We start from the raw sequence: 22014 nt of genomic DNA, 5'->3' as shown, positions 1-22014 counted from the left end.
TTATTAAGTAAAAAAAACTATGGAAAACATTGGTCATAAGCATATTAAGCGAGTGTTTGAATGCACTAGAGCTAATAGTTAGTGGCTAAACTTAGCTGGAGACATTCAAACACCCTAGCTAATAGTCTAATTATTAGCTATTTTTAGTAAATTAGTTAATAGTTAGTTAGTTATTTGTTAGCTAGCTAATTTCACTAGCATTTTTTTAGCCAACTAACTATTAACTCTAGTGCATTCAAACACCCCCTAAGTACCTTACCTAACGGATGCAGTGCCTGCGAAAGTTCTCTCAAGGTAACTCCTTGCCCACCAGCTTGATGAATAACAAGAAATGCATTCCTGAACAGTTCAGGAGACAATGTGAACAATTCATTTTGGTGCTCAGATACTGGTGATAACTCTTCCGCATAATTTGTCATGGCATCCCAAGGCCATCCACTGTATGAGTTCTCCAACTGAGATTCAGACAATAAATGCCTATATGAACTTAAGCAATTTGAAAACAATGGCATGATGTGCCTTTCTGCATGCAAATCAACATTCTTTTTGCTCATTGCCCAGCTTGAAGTAAAAATAGAGGATTCTTTACCATGAAACTCTTGCAAGAAATTGCTTGTTTGAATTCTATGAAGATTTAGACCTATTTGGATAGCAGGAAATCCTTTCTCCCGGCGGTAGCAAAAGTCACTTTCTATCTTTGGCAAAGGCTTCGGTTTCTTAGCCTTGCTGCTTTTCAGTTTCACTGTATCAGCCTTGCGCTTATGACTGTTGTCAGCCAAACCGCTGGTATCTACGACCAAAGGACCAGAGCTGTTAGGCTCATCAGCCTCACCAACTCCTTCACTAGGCAAGAAAGGTGAAATGAGAAGGTTTCCTGACAAAACCAGAGAGAATAGATGAACAATTTCTCCACATTGTATATCTGGATACAAATAAACTCCACTGTCTGTAGTATTCTTTTGCTGAGCTATAAGCCAATTAGAAAATATAGAAGCCTTTTTCCCTGAACCAAATGGAAAAGGTGAACAACAAGCATTGGTTAAGAATTGTGAAGAAAGGGTGTACGGCTTCCCACCACTCCCAGTAACCTGCAAAATGGCAAAAACAGGGGCTTTTAAGTCACAAGTCACACATAAGTAAAAAGTCAAATGTTCCATATCCCTCATGACATCACTTCAAGTATCACGGCCTAAATCAACTATAAGTCCAACTAGGTTTGGCCTAAATCAAACTTTCTGACTGACCAGCAATATCTGTAAAACAGTATTATCTCATATGAAAAGAGTTACATAGCATATAAATAGTTTTCATTATGAATTTAATAATGCCAATATTATGCTTGTTAAGGCATTATAGTCAAGGATATTACGGGGCGTTTGGATCCATTCATTTTGGAGGAAATGAAATTTACTTAATAAAGTAACCTAATTGGTTTGGATTTTGACATTTCACCACTTTCTAAAGTTCAGATATAAGCCTATCTCAAATTCATAGGGTGGAGGATGGGAAATGATTTTATATATCAATAAAATATGTTTCTATTTTCTACTCTGCAATTTATATGACGCTCTTCGGCTCACCCTCTATAGTAAAAATATAGCACATAAATATCTCCGACATCTTGCTAATAATAGTATACAAATATGTTTTGCATAAAACCACATTAGCTTAATTGATATGTGCCTAAATTACTATTACTAGAATGAGTTAGAAGTGACGAAACTCTAACCCTAATCAGGGTTGGGAGTGCATATATATAAGCCAAGAGTTGGACCAAGCCCATTACATAGAGGGGTATACAGGTAAATACACAACGACTGACCCAAAACCCAAACAGTATTTAACACCCCACGCAGTTTGAACTCTATCTTGTACACATGTTGAGACTGGATCGAAACTCGACGAAAACCCTCGACGGCAGCCCTTTGGTGAAGATATCAGCGAACTGCAGCGTGGTCGAGATGCTCAGAACCCGAACGTCATCGGCGGCGACACGCTCGCGAATGAAGTCCAGGTCGATCTCCACATGCTTCGTGCGCTGATGATGCATGGGATTGGTGGAGACGTAGACTGGCCTGACGTTGTCGCAGTAGACAAGGGTGGCACGTTAAAGGGGGCTGTGGAGCTCCTGAAGAAGCTGGCACTAGCCAGGAGGCCTCGGCCACGTTGTTGGCCACAGCGCGGTACTCGACCTCCGCACTGGAGCAGGAGACGACGGGCTGCCACTTGGCGGCCAGGAGACGAGGTTAGCGCCCAAGAACACGACATAATCGGAAGTGGACCAGCGCGTGTTGGGACATACAACCCAGTCAGCGTCGATGTAGACCACAAACTCCGATGTCGGGAGGGTCGGAGTAGAAGGCCGTAGTCGAGGGAGCTGTGGAGGTGGCACAGGATCCGCTTCAGAGCGGTGAGATGGGACTCACGCGGGGTGTACATATGCAGGCACACCTGTTGTACTGGAGGGCGCCGGTCAGGCTCCGGTAGGACGTCGCGTCGACGACCGAGGGCCCGTCGTCCTCAGAGAGCTTCGCTTGAGTGTCGACAGGTGTGGAGCAGGGCTTGTAGTCAGACATGCCAGCCCGCTCCAGGATGTCAATGGCGTACTGGCGCTAGTGGAGGAAGAGACCCTGAGTCCGGCGCTCCGATGTGATGCCATGGCTGAAGTGAAGGGGCCCCAGATCCTTCATCGCGAACTCCTACTGAAGGGCGACGATCATGTGTTGTAGGAGGTCGGCGGATGTCGTGAGCACAATGTCGTCGACATAGAGCAGGAGGTAGATGGTGTCGTCGTCGCGCCGGTAGATGAACAGGGATGTGTCCGACTTGGCCTCGACGAAGCCGATGGAGGCCAAGTAAGAGACGGAGCGACTGTAACAGGCACGCGGCGCCTGCTTGAGGCCATACAGGGAGCGGTTCAACCAGCAAACCAGATCCGAACGAGCGGCGTCGACGAAGTCGGTGGGCTGGCTACAGTAGACACTCCGTCAGAGTGCCGTGGAGGAAGGCAATCTTGATGTCGAGCTGATGGATCGCCCAATCCCGAGAGAGGGCGAGGACGACTCGAACGGTGGCGAACTTGACGACGAGGCTGAAGATCTCGTCGTAGTCCACTCCGGGGCGCTAGGTGAAGCCCCGAAGGACCCAACGAGCCTTGCAACGGTCGAGGGAGCCGCCCGAGGTCAGCTTGTGGCGAAAGAGCCACTTGCCGGTGACCACGTTGGTGCCTGGTAAACGAGGCACCTGGTCCCAAGTGTGGTTGGCCAGCAGGGCCACGTACTCCATAGCGCAACGTCGTTGGGGGTCGGCGAGGGCGGCGCGAACGGAGAGGACCGGGGAGGCATCCGGAGGAGTGGCAGCCGTGTCAGCCACCAGGATCAGCCGGTCAACGGGGTGGAGAACGCCGGCTGCGCGACGAGTCGCCATCGAGTGGACGTGCCCGGGGTCACGGTGGATGGCAACCGGGTGGTACACAGGAGGCTCGATGCGGGCCAGCGGGGCGTCGGGAGTGGCCCGCTCGCGGCGGTGGTAGACGAGGGCGGGGTCGGTGAAGCAAGCCACGCTCATCAATGGGGTCAGCTCAGCAAGAGCCGAAAGAGTGGTCCCCTCGTGACAGTGGTAGCCGAGGGCGGGGTCGGCGAAGCTGACCAAGCTCGTCAATTGGACCGTGCATGGCATGGGAGGGGTCGACGGAGCTACATGCGGCACAGGCGTGGTTGACAGGGCCGCGCGTGGCGCGGGCGACGGGGCCGCGCGGGGCACAGGCAGAGTCGACGGGGCCACGCATGGCGCGAGCGAATGCGTCGAGGCTGCGCGTGGCGCGAGTAGAGGCACGAGCGGAGGCGTCGGAATGTTAGTAACCAGGTTCCCGGATCGATGGGATCGAGGAACGGGAACATGGTACGCAGTACGCAGTACACTACAAAAACTAGGATTTAACACTACTGGAACAAGATTGTTCCCACGTTCCCGGAATGGAACGAATGTTCCCGGAACAAGGAACATGGCCAAGTTTCCAGTTCCCGGTTACTAAGGTCGGAACTGCGTGTGGCGCGAGCAACGGCGGAAGGCAGGGCGGCTAGGGTGGAGGAACCGGATCGAACTCAAGGAGAGAGTCAAGATTGGTGGGTGGGGAGAAGCCAGCAAGGGGAAACACATCTTCGTCGAAAACAACGTGACGAGAAATGACTGCGGTGGGAGACGTGGTCAAGACAACGATACCCCTTGTGATCAAGGGAGTAACCGAGGAAGAGCGAGTGGAGCGAGGAGATAGCTTATGAGGAGCGGTGGCGGAAGTGTTGGGATAGCAGGCACAGCCGAACACTCGAAGGTGGTCGTAGGAGGGGGTTGTGCCATACAGAGCGAAGTGGGGAGTGGGATGGCTCACCGCCTTCGAGGGGAGGCGGATGAGGAGATGTGTGGCGGTGTTTAGGCCTCTGCCTAGTAGCTGGCAGAGAGAGACGCCTAAAAGAGAAGGCATCGGGTCATGTTGGTTGTGGTCCAAATGATGCGTTCGGCCCGGTCGTTCTGGGGAGAGGTGTAGGGGCATGAGAGACGCAACTGGACACCATGGGTGAGGAAGAAAGAACGAGAGGCGTTGTTGTCGAACTCGCGGCCATTATCACATTAGAGGGCACGGACAGGGCGACGGAACTGGGTGGAGACCCAGGCGAAGAAGTGGGTTGAGGGTGGCGAACATGTCAGACTTCAGCCGAAGAGGGAAAGTCCATAGAAAATGAGAGAAGTCGTCCAGAATGACCAGGTAGTATTTGTAGCCAAAGAGGCTAAGGACAGGAGAAGTCCAAATATCACAATGAACAAGATCAAAGACCTGAGCAGCTCCAGATGTGGAGGTGGAAAAAGGAAGGCGAGAGTGACGGCCGAGCTGACAAGCATGACAGAGGTGCTCAGAGGAGCCCCGACTACATGAGATATCTAAGCGATTGGAGAGCTAGAACATCACGTCAGGTCCAGGGTGCCCGAGACGACGATGCCAAACAGTGGAGGTGGTGGTAGTAGCGAGGGCATGAGGGGAGGATACACTGGTGGGGGAAGTGGATGGCAAGTGAATAGAGTAGAGGGGGTCGGAGCTGTCATAGCGAGCGAGCACAGCACGAGTGGGAAGGTGGCGTATGGTGAGCCCCTAGGGATCGAACTCTATAGAACGGTGGTTGTCACTTGTGAAGCGACGAACCGAGAGAAGAGGATGAGTAATGGGGAGCTACAAGAACGTTGTTAAGGTAGAAGGGTCCCGAGAGAACCGATGCACCTACTAAGGTGACCGGAAGGGTGAAACTGTTCCCCACCACGATAGAGGAAGGATGTGAGGGGTGTGGAAGAAGGTAGTGGGATAACGAGCTGGTGGTAGGAGTGGTGTGGAAGGAGGCTCCGGAGTCGACCACCGAATCGGTTGGAGAGGGAGAGGTGGTGAAGGCACGTGGTGCGAAGAGAGAGTCAGGGGAGGTGCTCCGACATAGCCACTAGGTGGGGAGGGAGACAACGGGGTCTCGATCACCAGGGAGGCAATCACAACACGGGGGAAGGCAAGCGGTCCAGGCATGTGGTGGCCCGCCTGAGGGTGGAGCTCGACGCAATCACGGAGAATAAGGTTCATGCCCAATCGAAGGCCACGAAAATGCCCCGGACAAGCTGGTCGTCGTGTAGGAGGATTCGCATAGCGTTCCCAACGGAACTTAGTAGAGCTAGGAAGGTGGTGGCACCGGCGGTCAGGGCAAAGGCAGGGTCGAGGACGTCAGGAGCCATGGGATGCGTAGGGCCACCGGTGATCGGCGTAGGCGGCGCTTCGGTGAGGGAGTGGGCCATGGGCGGGGCACCGGCAGTGGGGACGTAGGTGGAGAAGGTGGCCACAGCCGCAATCAGAGCGTCGTCGGAGAGGGCAGCAACAGTGCTAAAAGCGGAGGCCTCCGACAAGGGGGCCGCCGAGGGGAAGTAGGCCAGCACGGGCGAGGCCACGACCATGGATTGCGGCGATGGTCGGAAGGGGAGGTCGGCGCGGCACTGTGATGGAGCCAGCGGGCGAGCCGCACACGGGCAGTGCAGCAGCGGAGGAGGCACCTGCGCAGAGCCGGGGAAGATGTCGGCCTACTAAAGTGCACTGGCGCGAACTGCAGCGGCGACGACGTCCGAGGCGGTGGGGTTCGTGCCGAGCAGAGGAGGTGGGTCTGCGGGGCGGCATGAAGAAGATGGCGCGCGATGCCTAATAGGAACGACGATCGTCGAGCTAGACGGCTGGATCTCGGCGAGAGCAGGGGGCCAAGCCGACGGAGGTCAGGGAGCCGTCGGCTATTGAGGGAGGGCACGCGTCTGCTAGGAAATGAGGGCGTGCGACGACCCTCTGGCGGAGGCGCGTAGGCTGGGTGGTCACTGGGGAGGGTCGCGGCTGGTGTTGAGTGGTGCCGGCAGCGGGATCTCGGCGGCGGCGGGTCTCCCTGAACAAAGAGGAAGCGCAGAGGATGCGAACGACGGCCGGCCGGCGACTGGGGACGCGGTGCGGGAGGAGGCGAGTCTCGACAACGGTGGCCGACAGTGGAGGCACGACCGCGAGCCCGCGCGCAGGAGAGTCCCGGCGGCGGCGGCCATCTGCGGAGGTGTGGTCGCGAGCCCGCACGCGACGTGGCCGAGGGAGGCACGGATGCTGGAGCCGGCCGGACCTGCGAAGGACACGGTGGCTGCTGAGGAGATGGAGAGGAGGGGCAGTGGCCTAGAGGGGTGGAGGTGGTCGTGGCCAGGGGCAGGGAGAGGCTGGCAGCGGCTGGAAGTGGGAGGGAGGAAGAGAGAAATCTGAAAACCTAGCTGTGGTACCAAGTTAGAAGTGATGAAACCCTAACCCTAATCAGGGTTGGGAGTGCATATATATAAGCCAAGAGTTGGACAAAGCCCATTACATCGAGGGGTATATAGGTAAATACACAAGGACTAACCCAAACCCTAACAAAATGGAATTCAATTCCAAGGATCCAAACAAGGCCTTAGTGTAATCTCCAAGTCTACGGTTCTCTTGTGTCTCTGATGAACTCTATATACAATTGCCATTATGCCTCAACACAATTATCCAATTCAGTTTCGCTTATTTGTGACATGTATCACAGCTCTATGTTTTATGATCCAGCCACCCCTGCACTTCCCCCAGGAGAATACATCTCCATTCTGGGGGCAGCCTTCTAGGGTTTTTTCATGGATGGATCTTCAACGCCATCGTCACGGGGAGTCCGCCCTTCAACTTTATCTGTGTCGTCCTCACGTCATCCGACGCCCATCAGCCAATCGACACCACGACCGTTCGTGTGCCTGTTGCAGGCTGCCCAGACGCAGATCTGCTTCTGGGCTTGACGTCGCCGACGCGCACATCATGGGATTCACTGTCCACCATCTTCATCCGCAAAGGCGCACGAATCTGTTGTGAGCCTTCTCTGAGCGAAGGCAGAGCCCTTCATCCATACACGAATGTCGCAAGTCCTCATCCACGTCGTCGCGGCCATATCGAGCATGGCATTGCCCATCTGCGGCCTCAATAGTCGTCACGCATATCTGTGTGGCCTGTCGTGCACTATACAGTTGCCAGCACTTCCGCACCCATCTCTATGTTGTACATGTGGCATCCTCGTCAACACGGCTGGCCCGTCCACACACATAGACCGTGTGCTCGTCCAACACCCGTTAGTGTGTCGGCCCACCCTATGGACGGTCCCATCCTAGCTTGCCAGTGTTCCCAGTCGTCCCGTCATTGTCTCATCAGGTTCGTTGTGCTTCGTCCATCCTAGACTAGGAGATTACACCAATACCCTCGATTACGTTGCGTTTGATAGGGGTATTAAGGTATTATATTCAAGGATATAGTGTAGTCTCCTAGTCTAGGGTTTCCCTCTTGTGTCTTGTGTCTCATGTACTCGTCATATAGTCACCATTGGGCCTCAATACATTATCCAATTCAGTCTCTCTTATTCGTAATAATGTTATCAATTTATATAAAGTTCTTGCATACCAATGGTCTAAGTTAGAAAAGTTTGAATTAGACTAAACCAAGGTGAACTTATACTTGTGATCGAAAGTAAACTGGAAAGAAAAAAATCCTTTGAGAACAAACTAAGATATTCTGGCGACATTATTTCAAAGTGTATCACCTACTTTTTTTTATCGAACACGCAGGAAATCTGCGTATCTTTCCATTAATAGATAGAAGAAGGTACAACACAACACAACACAACACACACAACTCAATCCACACGACACAACAAGACACAGCACAGCCACCACACACAAACACTCTGAACAAGGCACAAGATTATCACCCGGGGTCAAACACAAACACTACAGCTGAAAGCAGGTTCAACCTTTTAGCTCCGGCAAGACACCACATCCTAAGCTCATCACCAGCGAGGGTGAGAACACTTGCTAGGCTCGGCGACCTCCCATTGAACAGACAGTCGTTGCGATGACGCCAAAGGCTCCAAGCGCCAAGAATTACTAGAGAATTGAAGCCTGATTGGAGATCTCGGGGAACCTTCTCCACAGCCCTGCTCCACCAGTCTTCTAAGCTGCAAAGAGCATTGTCCGGTGAAAGATTAGGCAACCCGGACCTGCGCAGCAAGAGGTACCAGAACTGTCTTGCAAAAACGCAAGAGATGAGAAGATGTTGTATTGTTTCCTCTTCTTGGTCGCAAAGGGGACACGCAATGGGGTGGGGTAGTCCTCTTTTAGCAAGACGATCTGCGGTCCAACATCTATTGTGCATGGCAAGCCAAAGGAAGAAACTGCACTTTGAAGGTGCCCAAGACTTCCAAACACGCTCAAAGGCTCCAAAAGAAGTGGATCCTAGGAATAGCATATCATAAGTCGACTTTGAAGAGTATTGGCCAGATGAGGCATCTCCAGATATGCTTGTCTGGCACTCCATGACTAAGGGAGAATTCTGCAATAACTTCACTAAAAGTCAAAAGATCAGAGATGACAGCTCAAGTGATGGTGCCTCTCAGGTCCCGGATCCAAGCCATCTCCACTAGTCCTTCTGCCACCGTTCTCCTATTGGCAATCCTAGTCGGGACGAGGGCGAAAATATGAGGGGCTAGGTCCTCAATCCTCTGTCCCATCAACCATCTATCCCTCCAAAATAAGGTGTTACGACCATCACCCACCTCTGTAATCATAGTTGTAGAGAGGATAGATTTCAGCATGCTGGAACTCTGGAAAGGCAAATCAGCCCAAGACTTCGAGGGGTCTGTTTTTTGCAACCACAACCATCTTACCCGTAGGGCCCAATTCAGTTTTTGTAAATCAGAGATGCCAAGACCACCAAGCTCCTTTGTACGTGTCACTTTGCCCCAAGCAACTAAGCAGTGACCACCGAGCACATCTTTTCGTCCTTTCCAAAGAAAGCCATGTCTAATTTTGTCAATGGCTTTGATAGCCCATTTAGGTAAATCCAAAGCCACAGCGTGATACATAACTGTTGCCATGAGCACATACTGCACTTGGATAGCTCTCCCAGCCCGAGTCATCAAGTCGGCCTTCCAATTAGGTAAGAGGTCTGCAAGCCTATCAATTAGTGGCTGCAGCTGCTCCTTGTTTAACTTCCTGATAGAGAGAGGTAGCCCGAGATATTTGAGAGGAAGTGTTTCAACTTTGCAAGAAAAAATCTGGGTCACCATTTCCATGTCCACCGGAGAGCATTGAATGGGAGCCACACTACTTTTTTGTATGTTGGTTTTTAGCCCCGAGGCGTCCCCAAACAGATCCAAAATCATGGTTACCATGTGCAGATCACTGGCAGCCGGCCTCAAGAACATCACCACATCATCAGCATAAAGCGATATTCGGTGCTGAATGGAACGAGTTGAAAGGTGTTGGAGCAGTCCCCCATCAGCAGCTTTAACAATTAGGCCATTGAGAACATCCATAACAATGATGAAAAGAAGAGGGGATAGTGAGTCACTGATGGAATAAGTCTTGAGCATCTAGAGGACAGCAGTCGCTTTTGACTGTCCTCTGTAGTCCTTTAGCATCTAGAGGACAGCTTGACTGTCCTCTGTAGTCTCTTTAGCATCTAGAGGACAACAGACGCTTTTTGACTGTCCTCTGTAGTCGCTTTAGCATCTAGAGGACAACAGTCGCTTTTGACTGTCCTCTGTAGTCTCTTTAGCATCTAGAGGACAATCCTGTTGTGTAGTGTGTGTGAGAAGGTGTGGTAGTGCAGCCTCTAGGGCTATAAATATGGGTCTCCAACCCTTAGATGGGTATGGCATTGTGTAGTGTTTGAAGAAATAAACAGAAAATTGCCCCAACTCATAGTGTCATCCTCTTGATGAGAGTTAGAGTCCCTCTACTTACAATTGGTATCAGAGCCAAACTATCCTGCAGCCTAAACATCTCGTGCTCATCTCCTTCCCGCGCCTCTCCCCACACTCAGTCGGCAGCAAGAGCTCCAACTGTTCCTTCCTCCCCTGCTCAGACGAGCAGTCTTTCGTCTGAGACAGCCTCTTCCACACGCAGCGACCCCTCACTAGCCCACCATGTCCCTACTCTCGGCCACTTCGAGTGCGCGGCGCCAGCAGGAGGCCGAGGTCGCCGCGGCACAAGAACGCGAGCGAGAAGCAGCAGCGGCGGTAGCGACAGCGGCGAGGGCAGCACGGTTGGCGGCGGCGGAACTGGCAACGGCGAGAGCGGAAGTAGAAGCAGCGGAGGCGACGGGTGCTGCACGTGCGGCGGCAGCAGAGCTCGAGGTTCTTTGCGGCAGTAGAGCTGGCAGCTCTGCTTCTGTCGACGACAACACCGACGAAGAGCTCAGGCTGGCGAGGGAAGCAGCGCGAGAGCAGGCGGCACAGTGGGCAGCCGCGCATCCCCATGGGGGCGCGCATGGCGGCAGCCCAGATAGGCGCCGACGCGCTGACGGCGCTCCTGGCGAGGGCGCACGTGGTGGCAGCCTAGATGGGCGTAGACACGCCGGCGGTGCTCCCGGCGGCGGCGACCGAGTCGACGGAGATCGTGGCCTCTACAGGCGGCGCGGCTCTCCCTCCCCGGATCGGTACCATGGTCGCCGCATGGCCTAGGCCATTGTCAGGGACATCGGTCCTGGCGGTGGGTGGCCTACCCTCACCAAGACCAACTACGTCGAGTGGGCCGCGGTGATGAGGGTACGGCTCCAGGTTCGCCATATGTGGGAAGCAGTTCGGTACGACGACGTCGACTACCACGAGGATCAGCGGGCGCTGGATGCCCTCATTGCTGCAGTCCCGCCCGAGATGCAGTTTTCGTTTTCCCAGAAGCGGACTGCCAAGGAGGCCTGGGACGCCATCGCTGCGACCCGCATCGGCAGTGATCGTGCCCGCAAGACCACACCGCAGACACTTCGCAAGGAGTGGGATAACCTGGCCTTCAAGCCAGGTGAGGATGTTGATGACTTTGCTCTCTGCCTCAACACTCTGTTGCAGAAGATGGTGCAGTTCGGTGACGACACCTACGATGAGGAGAGAGCTGTTGAGAAACTCTTCTGTTGCATCCCCGAGAAGTACAAGCAGATTGCTTGCTCGATCGAGTCTCTGCTAGACCTCTCCACGATGACGATCGAAGAGGCGATAGGTCGTCTCAAGGTGGTCGACAGCGACGAACCACAGGCTCTCTCTGGGCCTATCACTATCGGCGAGAAGCTACATCTCACTCGGGAGCAGTGGGAGGCCTGCCAGGGTGACAAGAAGAAGGGGGAGTCCTCCTCGACACGAGGCCGCAAACGCAGCAAGCAGCGCAAGGCGCGTGGAGGCGCCCAGGCCGGGGCGCGAGGACTAGGGCTGGACGAAATGCTCGTGGCTCGCTCGCTCGCTCGGTTCATGGTCAGCTCGGCTCGACTCGGATCGGCTCGTTTGAATTTTTTCATGAGCTGAGCTGACATCCTAGCTCGGTTCGTTAACGAGCCAGCTCGGTTCGTTAACGAGCCAGCTCACGAGCTAAACGAGCTACCATATTCCAACAAAACGAAACTATATGCATATCATTTACAGAATAATTGATGAACATGTTATATATATGTGAGGTGTCTATGGCCTATGAATTAATTTAATGATTAATGAACTATGTATATGTGTTAATTTGGTCTATGCAAATATAATTATGGGTTAAACTGTTGAACATGCATGTGTATTGTGAATTAATAAGTGATGAATGTGCTAATTTGGTGTTACATTGACGTGGTTTGTGAAACTATGAGTATAATTACTATTTTCTATTGTTAAATTAGTTTAGAATAAAATAAAAATAAATATTATGTATATATTAATTTTTTTCTGCTTTGGCTCGCGAGCTAAACGAGCCGAGCCGAGCTGACTCTGTGGCTCGTTAGCTTAACGAGCCGAGCCGAGCTGGCTCGTTAGCTTAACGAGCCAGCTCGAACTCGGACGAGCCGAGCCAAGCTGGCTCGTTATCCACCCCAAGCGAGGACATGCTGAGGGTGGTGCACGTGGAGGTGCCCAAGGCGGCGTCGTCGGCAACAAGAAGCCGGCACGAGACGACGGCTGTCACAACTGCGGCAAGCTTGGTCAGGCCAACGTCGCACAGGCGGAGGCGGAGGAGGAGGCCCTGCTCCTGGCACATGCAAGCATCGAGCCTGATGGAATAAGTCTTGAGCATCTAGAGGACAGCCTGCTTTTGACTGTCCTCTGTAGCCCTTTAGCATCTAGAGGACAGCTTGACTGTCCTCTGTAGTCTCTTTAGCATCTAGAGGACAGCAGTCGCTTTTTTGACTGTCCTCTGTAGTCGCTTTAGCATCTAGAGGACAACAGTCGCTTTTGACTGTCCTCTTTAGTCTCTTTAGCATCTAGAGGACAATCCTGTTGTGTAGTGTGTGTGAGAAGGTGTGGTAGTGCAGCCCCTACGGCTATAAATATGTGTCCCCAACCCCTCTAAGGGTATGGCATTGTGTAGTGTTTGAGGAAATAAACAGAAAATTGCCCCAACTCATAGTGTCATCCTCTTGATGAGAGTTAGAGTCCCTCTACTTACAATTGGTATCGGAGCCAAACTATCCTGCAGCCTAAACATCTCGTGCTCATCTCCTTCCCGTGCCTCTCCCCACACTCAGTCGGCAGCAAGAGCTCCAACTGTTCCTTCCTCCCCTGCTCAGACGAGCAGCCTTTTGTCTGAGACAGCCTCTTCCACACGCAGCGACCCCTCACTAGCCCACCATGTCCCTACGCTCAGCCACTTCGAGTGCACGGCGCCAGCAGGAGGCCGAGGTCGCCACGGCACAAGAACGTGAGCGAGCAGCAGCGGCTGCAGCGACAGCGGCGAGGGCAGCACGGTTGGCGGCGGCGGAATTGGCAGCGACGAGAGCGGAAGTAGAAACAGCGGAGGCGGCGGATGCTGCACGTGCGGCGGCAACAGAGCTCGAGGTTCTGCGCGGCAGTAGAGCTGGCAGCTCTGCTTCTGTCGACGACAACACCGACGAAGAGCTCAGGCTGGCGAGTGAAGCAGCGCGAGAGCAGGCGGCACAGTGGGCAGCCGCGCATCCCCATGGGGGCGCGTGTGGTGGCAGCCCAGATAGGCGCCGACGCGCTGACGGCGCTCTGGGCGAGGGCGCACGCGGCGACAGCCCTGACGGGCGTAGGACGCGCCGGCGGTGCTCCCGGCGGCGGCGACCGGGTTGACGGAGATCGCGGCCTCTACAGGCGGCGCGACTCTCCCTCCCGGGATCGGTACCATGGTCGCCGCATGGCCCAGGCCATTGTCAGGGACATCGGTCCCGGTGGTGGGTGGCCTACCCTCACCAAGACCAACTACGTCGAGTGGGTCGCGGTGATGAGGGTACGGCTCCAGGTTCGCCAAATGTGGGAAGCAGTTCGGTACGGCGACGTCGACTACCACGAGGATCGGCGGGCGCTGGATGCCCTCATTGCTGCAGTCCCGTCCGAGATGCAGTTTTCGCTTTCCCAGAAGCGGACTGCCAAGGAGGCCTGGGACGCCATCGCTGCGACCCGCATCGGCAGCGACCGTGCCCGCAAGACCACACTGCAGGCACTTCGCAAGGAGTGGGAGAACCTGGCCTTCAAGCCAGGTGAGGATGTTGATGACTTTGCTCTCCGCCTCAACACTCTGTTGCAGAAGATGGTGCAGTTCGGCGACGACACCTACGATGAGGAGAGAGCTGTTGAGAAGCTCTTCCGTTGCATCCCTGAGAAGTACAAGCAGATTGCTCGCTCGATCGAGTCTCTGCTAGACCTCTCCACGATGACAATCGAAGAAGCGATAGGTCGTCTCAAGGTGGTCGATGGCGACGAACCACAGGCTCCCTCTGAGCCTATCACTATCGGCGGGAAGCTACATCTCACTCGGGAGCAGTGGGAGGCCTGCCAGGGTGACAAGAAGAAGGGGGAGTCCTCCTCGACACGAGGCCGCAGACGCGGCAAACCGCGCAAGGCGCGTGGAGGCGCCCAGGCCGGGACGCGAGGACATGCTGAGGTTGGTGCCCGTGGAGGTGCCCAAGGCGGCGCCGTCGGCAACAAGAAGCCGGCACGAGACGACGGCTGTCACAACTGCGGCAAGCTTGGCCACTGGGCCAGGGACTGTCGGCAGCCACGACGTGGCCAGGCCAACGTCGCACAGGCGGAGGCGGAGGAGGAGGCCCTGCTCCTGGCACATGCAAAAATCGAGCCATCTCCAGCGGCACCGGCCGCAGCGGCACTCCTCCACCTTGATGGGTCGAAAGCACGCGCTTTCCTCGGCGACGGCTCCAGCAAGGACATGATCGAAGGATGGTGCCTTGACACCGGCGCCACTCATCACATGACCGACCGACGGGAGTTCTTCACCGCGCTTGACTCTAGCGTACGAGGCTCCGTCAAGTTTGGGGACGCCTCCGGCGTAGAGATCAAGGGCACCGGCTCAGTCGTCTTCACCGCCGCGTCTGGTGAGCATAGGCTGCTCAACGGAGTCTACTACATCCCCGCGCTGAGGAACTCTATCATCAGCTTGGGACAGCTGGATGAGAACGGTTCGCGCGTGGAGGTCGAGCACGGAGTCATGAGGATCTGGGATCCCTCCCGTCGCCTTCTTGTCAAGGTACGCAGGAGTGCAAATCGGCTTTACATCCTCAATGTGAAGGTGGCACAACCTTGCTGCCTTGCTGCTTGTCGAGACGACGGGGCATGGCAGTGGCACGAGCGCTTCGGGCACCTTAACTTCGAGGCTCTGAAGCGGCTCAGTGCCAAGGAGATGGTACGAGGCCTGCCGTGCCTTGACCATGTGGAGCAATTCTGCGATGTCTGCGTGTTGACAAAGCAGAGACGGCTCCCCTTTCCCCAGCAGTCGAGCTTCCGAGCCAAGGAGAGGCTCGAGCTCGTGCATGGGGACTTGTGTGGCCCGGTGACACCAGCCACACCAGGAGGACAACGCTACTTCTTGCTGCTCGTCGACGATCTCTCCCGCTACATGTGGGTGATGATCCTTGGCAGCAAGGGAGAGGCTGCAAACGCCATCAAGCATGTGCAGGTCGCTGCGGAGGCGGAGTCCGGCCGCAAGCTGCGCGTGCTGCGCACCGACAACGGCAGCGAATTCACGGCGGCTGAGTTCGCGTCGTACTGCGCGGATGAGGGCGTTCAGCGCCACTACTCCGCGCCGTACAGCCCGCAGCAGAACGGCGTCGTCGAGCGGCGCAACCGTCTGGTTGTGGGGATGGCTCGGGATCTCCTCAAGCAGAGAGGAATGCCAGCTGTCTTCTGGGGAGAGGCGGTGGTGACAGCGGTTTACATCCTCAACCGCTCGCCCACCAAGGCTCTCAACGGGATGACATCGTATGAGGCTTGGCATGGGCGCAAGCCGGCGGTCTCTCACCTACGGGTCTTCGGCTGCCTCGCGTTCACCAAGGAGCTTGGCCACATCAGCAAGCTCGATGATAGGAGCACCCCGGGGGTGTTCATTGGCTACGCGGAGGGCTCGAAGGCCTACCGCATCCTTGACCCAAGAACACAGCGTGTGCGCACGGCGCGCGACGTAGTGTTCGACGAAGGGCGAGGATGGGCGTGGGACAAGGCGGTGGACGACGGCACGACTCCGACGTACGACTTCACCATCGAGTACGTCCACTTTGAGGGAGCTGGGGGAGTAGGCAACTCTTCTCCGAGCAGGTCTACCCCAGCCTCCAAGTCTCCACCGACTCCAGCGCCACACTCTCCAGCTCCTGCTACAACGAGCTCTTCACCACCACGCACTCCAGCCACGACTCCGGCTACAGCAAGCTCTTCGCCACCACGTACTCCAGCACCGACGGTACCCTCTCCGGGAACGTCCTCTCCGACACCAGCTCGTGTCGAGCACGACCCAGTGGAGCTCGTGACCCCTCTATCCCGCGACGAGGAGCGCGTCGACGCGTGCTACGACGGCGAGCCGTTGCGGTATCGAAGGGTGGAGGGCCTTCTCATCGACCCGTCGGTGCCAGGCCCTGCATCTCGCATTGTGGCAGGAGAGTTGCATCTTGCATGCGACGATGGTGAGCCTCGGTCTTTCGCGAAGGCCGAGAAACATGCGGCTTGGCGTGCCGCGATGCAGTTGGAGATGGACGCGGTTGAGATGAACCGCACCTGGGAGCTCGCTGATCTCCCTCATGGTTATCGCGCGATCACCCTTAAATGGGTGTTCAAACTGAAGAGGGATGAAGCCGGCGCCATCGTCAAGCACAAGGCTCGCTTGGTGGCACGCGGTTTCCTACAGCAGGAGGGGATCGACTTCGACGATGCTTTCGCCCCCGTGGCACGGATGGAATCCGTGCGACTCCTCCTTGCGCTGTCAGCCCAGCAGGGCTGGCACGTTCATCACATGGACGTCAAGTCGGCGTTTCTCAACGGCGACTTAAAGGAGGAGGTCTACGTACACCTGCCGCCAGGTTTTGCGATCCCTGGCAAGGAGGGCAAGGTGTTGCGCCTGCGCAAGGCTCTCTATGGCCTGCGACAGGCACCGAGGGCGTGGAATGCCAAGCTGGATTCCACGCTCAAAGGAATGGGTTTCACGCCAAGCCCGCACGAGGCGGCCATCTATCGGCGGGGCAATGGAGAAAATGCCCTGCTGGTGGGTGTCTACATCGACGACTTGGTGATCACCGGCGCCAAGGATGCAGAGGTGGCAGCATTCAAGAAAGAGATGAAGGCCACCTTCCAAATGAGTGACCCGGGGCACCTCTCCTTCTACCTGGGGATTGAGGTGCACCAGGGGGACTCCGGGATCACACTTCGCCAGACCGCCTACGCCAAGCGCATTGTTGAGCTGGCTGGGCTCACCGACTGCAACCCAGCTCTCACTCCGATGGAGGAGAGGCTGAAGCTGAGTCGCGACAGCACGACGGAGGAGGTGGACGCTACACAATACCGGCGTCTTGTGGGGAGCCTTCGCTACCTCGTCCACACACAACCTGACTTGGCATACTCCGTCGGCTACGTTAGTCGGTTTCTGCAGCGACCGACGACGGAGCATGAGCAGGCTGTGAAGAGGATCATCCGCTATGTTGCGGGGACTCTCGACCACGGTCTCTACTACCCGAGGTGCCCTGGGGAGGCACACCTTGTCGGGTACAGCGATAGCGACCATGCCGGCGACATCGACACCAGCAAGAGCACAAGCGGAATCCTCTTCTTCCTCGGCAAGTGCCCCATCAGCTGGCAGTCGGTCAAGCAGCAGGTGGTGGCCATGTCCAGCTGCGAGGTCGAGTACATAGCGGCGTCCACTGCTTCGGCTCAGACGCTCTGGCTAGCTCGACTGCTCGGTGATCTCCTCGGGAGAGACACTGGAGCGGTGGAACTCAGGGTGGACAGCCAATCCGCTCTGGCATTGGCCAAGAACCCCGTGTTCCATGAACGGAGCAAGCACATCCGGCTGAGATAGCACTTCATCCGAGCCTGCTTGGCAGAAGGGAGCATCAAGGCGCGCTACATCAACACCAAGGATCAGCTTGCAGACCTGCTCACCAAGCCCCTTGGTAAGATCAAGTTTGTTGAGCTTTGCTCCAGGTCCGGGATGGCCCAACTGTCTCACAAGACGACGCCCAAGACTTAGGGGGAGAATGATGGAATAAGTCTTGAGCATCTAGAGGACAGCCTGCTTTTGACTGTCATCTGTAGTCCTTTAGCATCTAGAGGACAGCTTGACTGTCCTCTGTAGTCTCTTTAGCATCTAGAGGACAGCAGTCGCTTTTTTGACTGTCCTCTGTAGTCGCTTTAGCATCTAGAGGACAACAGTCGCTTTTGACTGTCCTCTGTAGTCGCTTTAGCATCTAGAGGACAATCCTGTTGTGTAGTGTGTGTGAGAAGGTGTGGTAGTGCAGCCCCTAGGGCTATAAATATGTGTCCCCAACCCCTCTAAGGGTATGCCATTGTGTAGTGTTTGAAGAAATAAACAGAAAATTGCCCCAACTCATAGTGTCATCCTCTTGATGAGAGTTAGAGTCCCTCTACTTACAGAGCCATCTCCAGCGGCACCGGCCGCAGCGGCACTCCTCCACCTTGATGAGTCGAAAGCACGCGTTTTCCTCGGCGACGGCTCCAACAAGGACATGATCGAAGGATGGTGCCTCGACACCGGCGCCACTCATCACATGACCGGCCAACGGGAGTTCTTCACCGAGCTTGACTCTAGCGTCCGAGGCTCCGTCAAGTTTGGGGACGCCTCCGGCGTAGAGATCAAGGGCGCCGGCTCAGTCGTCTTCACCACCGCGTCTGGTGAGCACAGGCTGCTCACCGGAGTCTACTACATCCCCGCATTGAGTAACTCTATCATCAGCTTGGGACAGCTGGATGAGAACGGTTCGCGCGTGGAGGTCGAGCACGGAGTCATGAGGATCTGGGATCCCTCTCGTCGCCTTCTTGCCAAGGTACGCAGGAGTCCAAATCGGCTATACATCCTCAATGTGAAGGTGGCACAACCTTGCTGCCTTGCTGCTCGTCGAGACGACGGGGCATGGCAGTGGCACGAGCGCTTCGGGCACCTTAACTTCGAGGCCCTGAAGCGGCTCAGTGCCAAGGAGATGGTGCGAGGCCTGCCGTGCCTTGACCATGTGGAGCAATTCTGCGATGTCTGCGTGTTGACAAAGCAGAGACGGCTCCCCTTTCCCCAGCAGTCGAGCTTCCGAGCCAAGGAGAGGCTCGAGCTCGTGCATGGGGACTTGTGTGGCCCGGTGACACCAGCCACACCAAGAGGACGACGCTACTTCTTGCTGCTCGTCGACGATCTCTCCCGCTACATGTGGGTGATGATCCTTGGCAGCAAGGGAGAGGCTGCGAACGCCATCAGGCGTGTGCAGGTCGCTGCGGAGGCGGAGTGCGGCCGCAAGCTGCACGTGCTGCGCACCGACAACAGCGGTGAATTCACGGCGGCTGAGTTCGCATCGTACTGCGCGGATGAGGGCGTTCAGAGCCACTACTCCGCGTCGTACAGCCCGCAGCAGAACGGCGTCGTCGAGCGGCGCAACCAGACGGTTGTGGGGATGGCTCGGGCTCTCCTCAAGCAGAGAGGAATGCCAGCTGTCTTCTGGGGAGAGGCGGTGGTGACAGCGGTTTACATCCTCAACCGCTTGCCCACCAAGGCTCTCAACGGGATGACACCGTACGAGGCTTGGCATGGCCGCAAGCCGGCGGTCTCTCACCTACGGGTCTTCGGCTGCCTCGCGTTCACCAAGGAGCTTGGCCACATCAGCAAGCTCGACGATAGGAGCACCCCGGGGGTGTTCATTGGCTACGCGGAGGGCTCGAAGGCCTACCGCATCCTTGACCCAAGAACACAGCGTGTGCGCACGGCGCGCGACGTAGTGTTCGACGAAGGGCGAGGATGGGCGTGGGACAAGGCGGTGGACGACGGCACGACTCCGACGTACGACTTCACCATCGAGCACGTCCACTTTGAGGGAGCTGGGGGAGTAGGCAACTCTTCTCCGAGCAGGTCTACCCCAGCCTCCAAGTCTCCACCGACTCCAGCGCCACACTCTCCAGCTCCTGCTACAACGAGCTCTTCACCACCACGCACTCCAGCCACGACTCCGGCTACAGCAAGCTCTTCGCCACCACGTACTCCAGCACCGACGGTACCCTCTTCGGGAACGTCCTCTCCGACACCAGCTCGTGTCGAGCACAACCCAGTGGAGCTCGTGACCCCTCTGTCCCGCGACGAGGAGCGCGTCGACGCGTGCTACGACGGCGAGCCGTTGCGGTATCGAAGGGTGGAGGGCCTTCTCATCGACCCGTCGGTGCCAGGCCCTGCATCTCGCATTCTGGCAGGAGAGTTGCATCTTGCATGCGACGATGGTGAGCCTCGGTCTTTCGCGGAGGCCGAGAAACATGCGGCTTGGCGTGCCGCGATGCAGTCGGAGATGGACGCGGTTGAGACGAACCGCACCTGGGAGCTCGCTGATCTCCCTCATGGTTATCGCGCGATCACCCTTAAATGGGTGTTCAAACTGAAGAGGGATGAAGCCGGCGCCATCGTCAAGCACAAGGCTTGCTTGGTGGCACGCGGTTTCCTACAGCAGGAGGGGATCGACTTCGACGATGCTTTCGCCCCCGTGGCACGGATGGAATCCGTGCGACTCCTCCTTGCGCTGTCAGCCCAGCAGGGCTGGCACGTTCATCACATGGACGTCAAATCGGCGTTTCTCAACGACGACTTAAAGGAGGAGGTCTATGTACACCAGCCGCCAGGTTTTGCGATCCCTGGCAAGGAGGGCAAGGTGTTGCGCCTGCGCAAGGCTCTCTATGGCCTGCGACAGGCACCGAGGGCGTGGAATGCCAAGCTGGATTCCACGCTCAAAGGAATGGGTTTCTCGCCAAGCCCGCACGAGGCGGCCATCTATCGGCGGGGCAATGGAGGAAGTGCCCTGCTGGTGGGTGTCTACGTTGACGACTTGGTGATCACCGGCGCCAAGGATGCAGAGGTGGCAACATTCAAGGAAGAAATGAAGGCCACCTTCCAAATGAGTGACCTGGGGCATCTCTCCTTCTACTTGGGGATTGAGGTGCAACCCAGCTCTCACTCCGATGGAGGAGAGGCTGAAGCTTAGTCGCGACAGCACGACGGAGGAGGTGGATGCTACACAGTACCGGCGTCTTGTGGGGAGCCTTCGCTACCTCGTCCACACACGGCCTGACTTGGCATACTCCGTCGGCTACGTTAGTCGGTTCTTGCAGCGACCGACGACGGAGCATGAGCAGGCTGTGAAGAGGATCATCCGCTATGTTGCGGGAACTCTCGACCACGGTCTCTACTACCCGAGGTGCCCTGGGGAGGCACACCTTGTCGGGTACAGCGACAGCGACCACGCCGGTGACATCGACACTAGCAAGAGCACAAGCGGGATCCTCTTCTTCCTCGGCAAGTGCCTCATTAGCTGACAGTCGGTCAAGCAGCAGGTGGTGGCCATGTCCAGCTGCGAGGCCGAGTACATAGCGGCGTCCACTGCTTCGACTCAGGCACTCTGGCTGGCTCGACTGCTCGGTGATCTCCTCGGGAGAGACACTGGAGCGGTGGAACTCAGGGTGGACAGCCAGTCCGCTCTGGCATTGGCCAAGAACCCCGTGTTCCATGAATGGAGCAAGCACATCCAGCTGAGATACTGTAACACCCGGTTTTAAAGGACAAAGCCGGGTGCATCTCATACATGCGCCAAGAAGACAACATATATAATAACAGAGTGTATAGAGATAAATGTCATAAATCATCAGAGTATTTATTACATAGCGGAAGACTTATTACAAAATAAAAGTAATAAACATGAAACGAACTAAGGATCGTTGGCGCCAATGTCGACTGAGAAACGCCTCCTAGATCAGATCGAACTCCTCAGCGTTAGGCAGCTCCTCCTGAACCACCTGCTCTTCTCCTGTGGGGGGGGGTGTGAGACAGCAAGAGTGAGCTCACATACGTTCATAGCTCAACAAGTCGTGGGGAATAATGTGGCATGAACTCACCAAAGGTGGGAGTTCATGTAGTGTAAGGCTAATCAATGGAATAAAGGCTGAGGCTGAGCATTGCTTTTATAAG

At 55.8% G+C, this 22014-nt stretch overlaps 1 pseudogene; it reads right to left on the bottom strand.

Annotated features, from left to right (window-relative positions):
• Positions 1-22014, bottom strand: part of LOC118471967 (uncharacterized) — a 49562-nt pseudogene that overhangs the window by 3459 nt on the left and 24089 nt on the right.

Source organism: Zea mays, chromosome 5, assembly GCF_902167145.1.
Source record: "Zea mays cultivar B73 chromosome 5, Zm-B73-REFERENCE-NAM-5.0, whole genome shotgun sequence".
NCBI classification, from domain to species: Eukaryota; Viridiplantae; Streptophyta; class Magnoliopsida; order Poales; family Poaceae; genus Zea; species Zea mays.
The sequence above is the reverse complement of the archived record's forward strand: the minus strand, read 5'-3'. Positions and strand labels throughout refer to the sequence as shown.